The following is an 8,269-nucleotide window of genomic DNA, read 5'->3' as shown; positions in this document are numbered from 1 at the left end:
TTTTTTTTTTTTTTTTTTTTTTTTTTTTTTTTTTTTTTTTTTTTTTTTTTTTTTTGTCTTCTTGTGTTATTTCAAACAGCCCATCTTCAAGTTCAGAAGTTCTCCCTTCAACTTCAACAAGCCTGCTGGTTAAACTCTCTGTTGCGTTTTTTATTTCGCTGAATAACTTCTTCAGTTCGGCAAGTTCTGCTACGTTTTTTTTTTTTCAGGGCATTGATTACCTTGTACATTTCCTCTTTCAGGTCCTGTATACCTCCTTTCATCATGATGTCTAGCTGAGTTTTCTTGTATCTCATTCAGTTTCCTTAGAATTATCACTCGAAATTCCTTGTCAGTCATTTCAAGGGCTTCTTGTTCTATAGGATCTAGAGCTTGAGATTTATTATCTTTGGGTGGTGTACTTTCTTGATTTTTCATTTTTCTGGTGTCTTTTTTTTGATGTTTATTCATTGTGGCAGGGGGTTTCACAGTCCACAGGTTTGACACTATTGACTGACTAAGATGTTGCTGTGGTTGCCAATTTGGTATGGCTACCTCAGTAACTGCTCAGTTGGACACTGGTGCCTTGCATGTGTGGTTGCCTTGGGTCTTGGGCCTCTCCGGGGAGCCACCTCTCTGGTCAGCTTGGACTCGGCGGGGCTGCTGGATCACGGGGCGGTACCACAGGGTGTGGGGTCTCTGCTGAGCTTCCACCTCCTGTGCTGGACTTCTCCCTGCGTGTGGTCTCTGTAGAGCTTCCCCTTCCGTTGCTGGATGTCTCCCACGCAGGGAGAAAATGTTTTTAATGCATTCAACTGCCCCGGCCACAGAAGTGGCACCCAACTCCTCGCCCACTTATGCCTCCTAACTAAAATTGATTGTATTTCTATACACAATAGTTCTGGAGGCTGGAAAGTACAAGGTCAATGGGCTGCATCTGGTGAGAGCCTTCTTGCTGGTTGGGACTCTCTGCAGAGTCCCAAGGTCATCATGTGCTGAGGGGCTGAGCATTCCGACCACTATTTTTAACACATTCACTACTGCAGGGTCCTACAATCCAATCACCTCTTCAAGGCTCCACCTTTCAATTACCATAGTAGGATTTTCCACCCTGTTAACAGTCAGAGTGGGGGCTAAGTTTCTAATATATAAAATTTGGGGGACACAATTCAAACTTCAGTGAGTTTTGAGGGGACATAATTCAATCCACTACAATCAGTGGTGTTGAGCATCTTTTCATGTTCTCATAAGTCATTTGTATTATCTTCTTTGACGAAATGTTTATTTAAATCTTTTGCCTATTTTTAAATTGGGTTGTTAGTCTTCTTATCACTGAGCTGTAAGAGTTTTAAATATATATATATTCTAGAATCAAGTCCTTTATCAGATATATGATTTAGGCATATTTTTCCATTCTTTGGATTGTCTTTTTCTTCTTAGTGGCATCTTTTGAAGAGCAAAAATGTTTAATTTTGATGAAGTCTAATTTTTCAATTTTTTTTCATGGATTATGCTTTTGGTGTCATATCTAAAAAAATCTTCCTAACCCAAATAATTTTTATTTTTCTTATGTTTCTTCTACAAGTTTTTTAGGTCTTACATTTAGGTCTATGATCCATTTTGAATTAATTTTTGTGTATGGTGTGATGTAAGGGTTTTAAGTTCTTTTTTTTTTTTTTTGCATGCATGCATGTAGATAATAAATTTTTCCAATATCGTGTGTTGAAAAGGTATTGTTTCCCCCTGAATTGACTTAGCAGCTTAAGAAAACATCGATTATAATTGTGAGGGTTTTTTGATTCTCAATTCTGTTCACTTGATCTATATGCCTTACCTCACAGCAATTCTATATTGTCTTGATTATTCTAGTTTTATAGTAAGTTTTGAAAACAAGTAGTGTAAGTCGTCCTAATTTGTTCTTTTTCAAAGTAGTTTTCACTATCTCAATCCTTTGCATTTCTATATAAACTTTAGTATTAGCTTGTCAATTTCTACCACCACCACCACCAACAGAAAACATCTGCTGAGGTTTTGCCAGGGATTGCATTGAATCTGCAGATCAATTTGGGGGAAATTGCCATCTTAACAATACTTAGGGAGCACAAAGTGTGAGCTGGAGTCACACAGGACACAATTTCCTAGTAAGGAGCTGCAGCAACACATGAAACATTGCCAACTAGGGGAGCTCATTAGGGACTGTCACACATGGTTGTTATTGGGAGCTTCTGTTTCTTTCCTAAGGCTGCTATAACAAATGACCACAAACTGGGAGCCCTAAAACCACAGAGATTCATTCTCTCACAGTTTAGGAAACCAGAAGTCCAAGCTGCCGGCAGAGTTGGTTCCTTCTGGAGGCTACGAAGAACAACCTGTTCCATGGCTCTCTCCTGACTTCTGGTGGCTGCCGGCGATTCTTGGTATTCCTTGGCTGGCGTCACTCCAGTCTCTGCCTCTGTCTTCATGTCACCTTCTCCCCCATGTCTTCTTGCCTTCTCTTATAAGGACACTTATTGAATTTAGGGCCCACCCTAATCTGGGATGACTTTATCTTAAGATCTTTAAGTTAATTACATCTGCAAAGACCCTTTTTCCAAAGTAGGTCACATTCACAGGTTCTGGGTGGATATATCTTTTGGGGTCCACTATTAAACTCACTACAGAGACAGGCCACATAGGTAGTTTCTGCCTGATGCCTACAAAACTTCAGACTCCCAGAAGTAAAGTAGATGTTCAGCATAAATAATATTGTTTGTACAAACCATTTAGGCATAATGAGCCACTCTGATCTGATCAGTTCTGGGCATGGTGGGGACCCTCCGAAAATCCAGGTTCCCAGATCCTGGCCCGAGGGCTAACCATGTAAGCAGGGGCTTTTCAGGATAAGCAGTTAGCACTGCTGTAGTAATTCTTTTTTGTACACGCTGCTTTTGTTATATTTATTCCTAAGTATTTTATTCACTTTGATGCAATTGTGAATGGAATTTTTTCCCTTAATTCCACTTTCCAGTTGTTGCTCGTATATAAAAATATAACTGTTGTTTGTATATTGATATTGTATCCTGACTTATAAATTCTGGATTTTTTGTGTAGATTCCTTAGGATTTTCTAAACAGATAATCACGTATCTGTGAATAAAGACAATTTTGCTTCTTTCTTTCTAATCTGTATGCATTAATTTTTTCCTGCCCTATTGCACTGGCTAGAATCCTTAGTACAATGTAGAATTGAAGTGGTGAAAGCAGACATCCTTGCCTCATTTTCAATTTCAGTGGAAAAGCATTAAATATTTCATCATTAAGTACCATGTTAGCTATAGATTTCATAGATACCTTTTATAAGGTTGAGGAATTTCCCATCTATTCCCAGTTTGTTGGGAGTATTTATCATGAATAGGTATTAGATTTTGCCAAATGCCTTTTTTGTGGCTGTTGTGACGCTCCTGTGGTTTTTGTCCTCTATTCTATTAATATAGTACATTACATAATTGAGTTTTGGATGCTAAACCAACCTTGCATTCCCAAAATAAACCCTGTTAGTCTTGGTAGATAATCGTTTTTAAGCGTTGCTGAATTTGGTTCTGGTGCTCTTCATTCACTCCCATGGATTTAAGTGAACATCAGGTGTCATTTCCTTTCAGCTTGAAGGACTTGCTTTGGTACTTCTTGTAGGGAAGATCTGCTAGCAACGAATTTTCTATTTTCTATATCTGGGAATGTCTTTATCTCACCTTTTTTTTTTTTTTGCTAGCTGGCCTGTACAAGGAACCATCCACCTTCATTTCCAAAGGATAGTTTTTGCTGGGTTTAGAATTATTTCATTGAGGGCCAGCCCGTGGCTCACTTGGGAGAGTGTGGCACTGACAACACCAAGTCAAGGGTTAAGATCCCCTTACCGGTCATCTTTTTTTTTTTTTTTTTTTAAGAATTTGTTCATTGACAGGTTTTGTTTTTCCTTCAATACTTCGAATATGTCATTTTACTGCCTTTATGGCCTCTGTTGTCTTTTATGAAAAGTTAACTATTAACTGTATTTTTGTTCCCCTTTATGTGATGAGATATATATTTTTTTCTTGCTGCTTTCATGATTTTCTATCTTTGACATGTAATTTGATTATGGTGTATACAGATGTGGCTCTCTCTGTGTTCATCCTACTTGGGGTTTCTGGTCCAGTGGTCTTCCAGAGCCTGGGCCTGTGTCTTGTGGCACTATGGGGATTTTGAGGGAAGGACAGGAAAAGCCCATAGTTAACTCCTGCTCTGGTGGTGCTTCAGAGGCAGCACTAATTTTAATCACAGTTTTTTGGTTTTTTCCAATTTATTGATGAATAATTTTGCATTTCGTGTTATTAGTGGTAGAACTTATTTTCTTTAATCCTTCAGTGTCAGAAATACTTAGCTTTGTTCTAGCCGTCGTGTGTACACTATAAGGTGATTTAGGAGAGATATCTGTTAAACAGCCATACATATCAATTATGTCTTGAGACCCAATTACGGAAACAACGACTGAAGTAGTTTTGCATATTTTCTCTTTACTTGTTATGTTATGTATTTGCATATACTAACCACTTTCTTCTCCTTTCCATTTAAAAAGATATACAAGTTGTTAGAGGTTAACTTCACTATTTAGCCTTAACATAAGAGACTATTCAATGGGATAGTGACAGAATTAGAGGAGTAATGAATATAGCCAGTAATAGATAAAATGATTATTGGGAGTGTGCGTATACCCTCATTCTCAGGAAAGGGTGAGGATTTTCTTCACTTGCAATAAGGATACATGTATCTTGTTGGGTGTGAAAGTATAGCATTGTTTTGTTGTATGGAAGTTCAAACATGTATGAAAGGGTGCATACAGAAGCTGATTATGCAGAGGATTGGACTGTGCCAATTTTCCACTTAATGCCTGTTTGGACTGTATGTTCCCCCAAAACTTAATCCCCACTGTGGCTGTTGAGAGTGGGAAATCCTATTATGGTAGTTGAAAGGTGGGATCTTGAATTGGGGATTAGATTGTGAGGACCGTGCCACAGTGAATGGGTTAATCCATCTGATGGTATGATGGTGGTCATGGGCATGGTTCTTTTTTTTTTTTAAAGATGACTGGTAAGGGGATCTCAACCCTTGGCTTGGTGTTGCCAACACCACGCTCAGCCAGTGAGCCCCCTTACCAGAACCGGCCATCCCTATATAGGATCCGAACCCGTGGCCTTGGTGTTATCAGCACCGCACTCTACCGAGTGAGCCACGGGCCGGCCTATGGGCATGGCTCTGAGGGCTTGAAAAGGAGAGCCCATGCAGAGCTCTGTCTCTGCTCCTGCCTTTCTTGCAGTGTGATACCCTGCATTGCTAAAGTCACCACCAAAGAAGACCTTCACCAGATGTGTTCCCTGGACTTTGGACTTCCCAGCCTCTGAAACTGCAAGCAATAAATATTGTTTCTTTAGAAATTACCCAGTTCCTGGGCCGGCCTGTGGCTCACTCGGTAGAGTGCGGTGCTGATAACACCAAGGCCACGGGTTCGGATCCCATATAGGGATGGCCAGTTTGCTCACTGGCTGAGCGTGGTGCTGACAACACCAAGCCAAGGGTTGAGATCCCCTTACCGGTCATCTTTAAAAAAAAAAAAAAAAAAAAAAAAGAAATTACCCAGTTCCAGGTATTTTGTTATAAGCAACAGAAACATATTAACACATTGCATCAGCTCTGAACCCACTTTTCATTGTCTGCTCGGTGATGATGGAGCTGGGGTCCTGTATGCATTTGTGACTTGCCATTGGCATGATGTCAAGCTTTGCCAGTAGAGGTTGCTAGAGAGTCACTGCAGGAGGAGGAGACTTCTTGGGTCAGCTGTGCATTCTTTCTCCTCTTGCACCTGCTGCCGGGTTGCCACGGGCACATGCGGGGGACACGCATCCTCACCAAGTTTTGGTGCCACCCCTGTGGATAGCTTCCCACTGAGTTTCAGTTGTACTCCCATAGGTGGACTCCCAGTGAGTCTCACTGCCACCTCAGATATAGGTTTTCTAGCCTTGGCACTCCCACCTGCACCTTAGAGGGGTGTATTCCAGCCTACCAGCCTCTGCTCGGTGACCACAGATCAGCTCTATCCCAAGACAACCCAGGGAGTGTCTCTGTCATCAGCTGTGCTGCAGCCACACCTCTCTAACAAGGCATGAACTTCCACCTTAGGGAGGAAAAACCCTGCCAAGTTTTGTCATTTCTTGAATACAGAGTTATCTTTATTCCTTTATAATTAATCCCATGTTATTGATAATATATTTTATATAAAAGTTTCCCTGTTGAAATCATTGTGTGGTTTCTGTCCCCTGATTGGACTGAGACTACTGATGCAATTGCAAAGGAGGAAAAGTAAAGCAGGGAAGGGGGCTATGAAGTGTGTGTATGTGTGTTGGGGGAGGCTTGAGATTTCAAACAGGGCGGCCAGGGAAGCCATCACTAGGAAAGGGACAACAGAGTAAAGATCTAGTAGACAAGTCAGCAAACAAAGCAGAAACTAGGGGAAGAGCAGGCAAGGACACAGGGACAGCATGAGCATATGTCCTGGGGCAGGAGGTTATCATGACTGGAGTCAGATGAACCAGGGGCAGAGTAGGGAAGATGAGATGAGATTAGGTAGGGCCTTGTGTGCCACAGCAAGAACTGTGGCGCTCGCCCTGTGAGACAGAAGCCCCTGGGGGAGACATGTGATCTGACCTACGTTATCCGAATCCCCCTGGGTGCTATGCTGATTCAGCAAGCTGACCTACAGCAAGTACTCCAAGCTAGAAGCAGGGAGTCTGTCCGGCGTCTGCTGTTGTGAGTCAGGTGAGAGAATCTGGTCTTGCACCAGGATATAGGCAGTAGAGAGCGGGCCACCAGTTGAGGTGGGGGAGCAGATTTGCTTATGAATCCCATGTGGTAGTAGGAGGAGGAGAGGGGCTCCTGCTGACCCCAAGGACTCTGGTCTGAGCACAGGAGAAGAATTAAGATCAGGCAGAGGGTTGCTCACTGTCATGGCAGTAAAAGGACTGCTAGAGCGTCTGCTGCGTCTGGTTCTCACCTTCTGCAGCTCAACTCAGCACACCTCCAGCTCCTGCAGGGAGCTGCCATGAGTGAGGACAATAATGACAGGGGGACAGAGCCCATTGATGCAGGGCATCTCTCTTCTCTGTTGTAAGGCCGATGCTTTTTTATCCTCATTTCCTGGAAGTTCATTCAACAAACTGTCCAGAAACTGCCCTTTAGGATACTGGGGGAAACCTGTTCAGGGGGATATGTCTCACCAGAGACGTTCTTCTATAAAACCACTGCAGGACACAGGCATGGGGAAGCCCCGGGCCTACCAACCACCCGAGAGACGAAGGCAGCAAAACCTTCTCCTCCTGCAACATCTCTCTGGCACCCTCTACTGACAAGGTTTAACAGTGCCCCCTGGTAAAGGAAAAATGTTTGAGGGTCCGGATCCGATTCCGCAGAGACCAGGGATGAATTTGGAGTTGAGAGGCAATTAGTGAATAACTGGTACAAGTGTTTAGATGTTACTTAAAAGTTCCATTTCTTTTTTCAACATTTTCCCACGGTTCATACTGACTCCTGAAATAATAATTCTCATTTTAGAGATTAGTTTGATTAAACAATTCCAACAAATGTTAAATGGGCACATATTTAATGTACAAAACACTGCAAAACTCTATGGTGAAAGAAAGTGAGCCAAGATGCTGGATACCGTTCAAGCTTTATTAAAGGAAAAGAATCTGCCAGGCTGTGCTCAAAGTGGGGAACAGCCTGGGGCTGCCCTGAAAATGGGGGACAGCAGCAGGTGTGGGGGTGGTAGAGCTTATATAGGCCAAGGGCTGGCTGATACCATCAAGGAGGGGCATTATGCTAATGTGGAAACTCTGCAACCAGGGTGGAGAACTGCACGCTTATAGAAGCAAAAGTATTTCTCTTTAAGTCACAAGGCTTCTCGTAAAGGGAAGTGGGGAGCGGCTTGGTGCTGGAGTGGAAGACAAGGCCGGCGGCTATTTTGTGCTCATTGTGTGCACAATGGCACCGGTCATGTCCAAAATCCATCATTCCTGCCTTTTAAGTATAAGATGAAGGGAAAGGGGGCAAAGGTCTCATTTTTCTGAAGCTACGTCCTGCTGGAGATGGGCGAAGATATGAAAAAAAATAAAAGATTTATGTTGGCGGGTAAAACAATTAAGTGGCAGAGTACTGGTTTCGTGTGGGGAGGCCATATTCCTCTGGGGAAGCGTCGCTGATTCTTTTTTTTTTTTTTTTTTTTTTTT

The sequence above is a fragment of the Galeopterus variegatus genome, unplaced genomic scaffold, assembly GCF_000696425.1.
Source record: "Galeopterus variegatus unplaced genomic scaffold, G_variegatus-3.0.2 Scaffold454, whole genome shotgun sequence".
NCBI lineage: Eukaryota > Metazoa > Chordata > Mammalia > Dermoptera > Cynocephalidae > Galeopterus > Galeopterus variegatus.
This window is presented reverse-complemented; position numbering follows the sequence as displayed.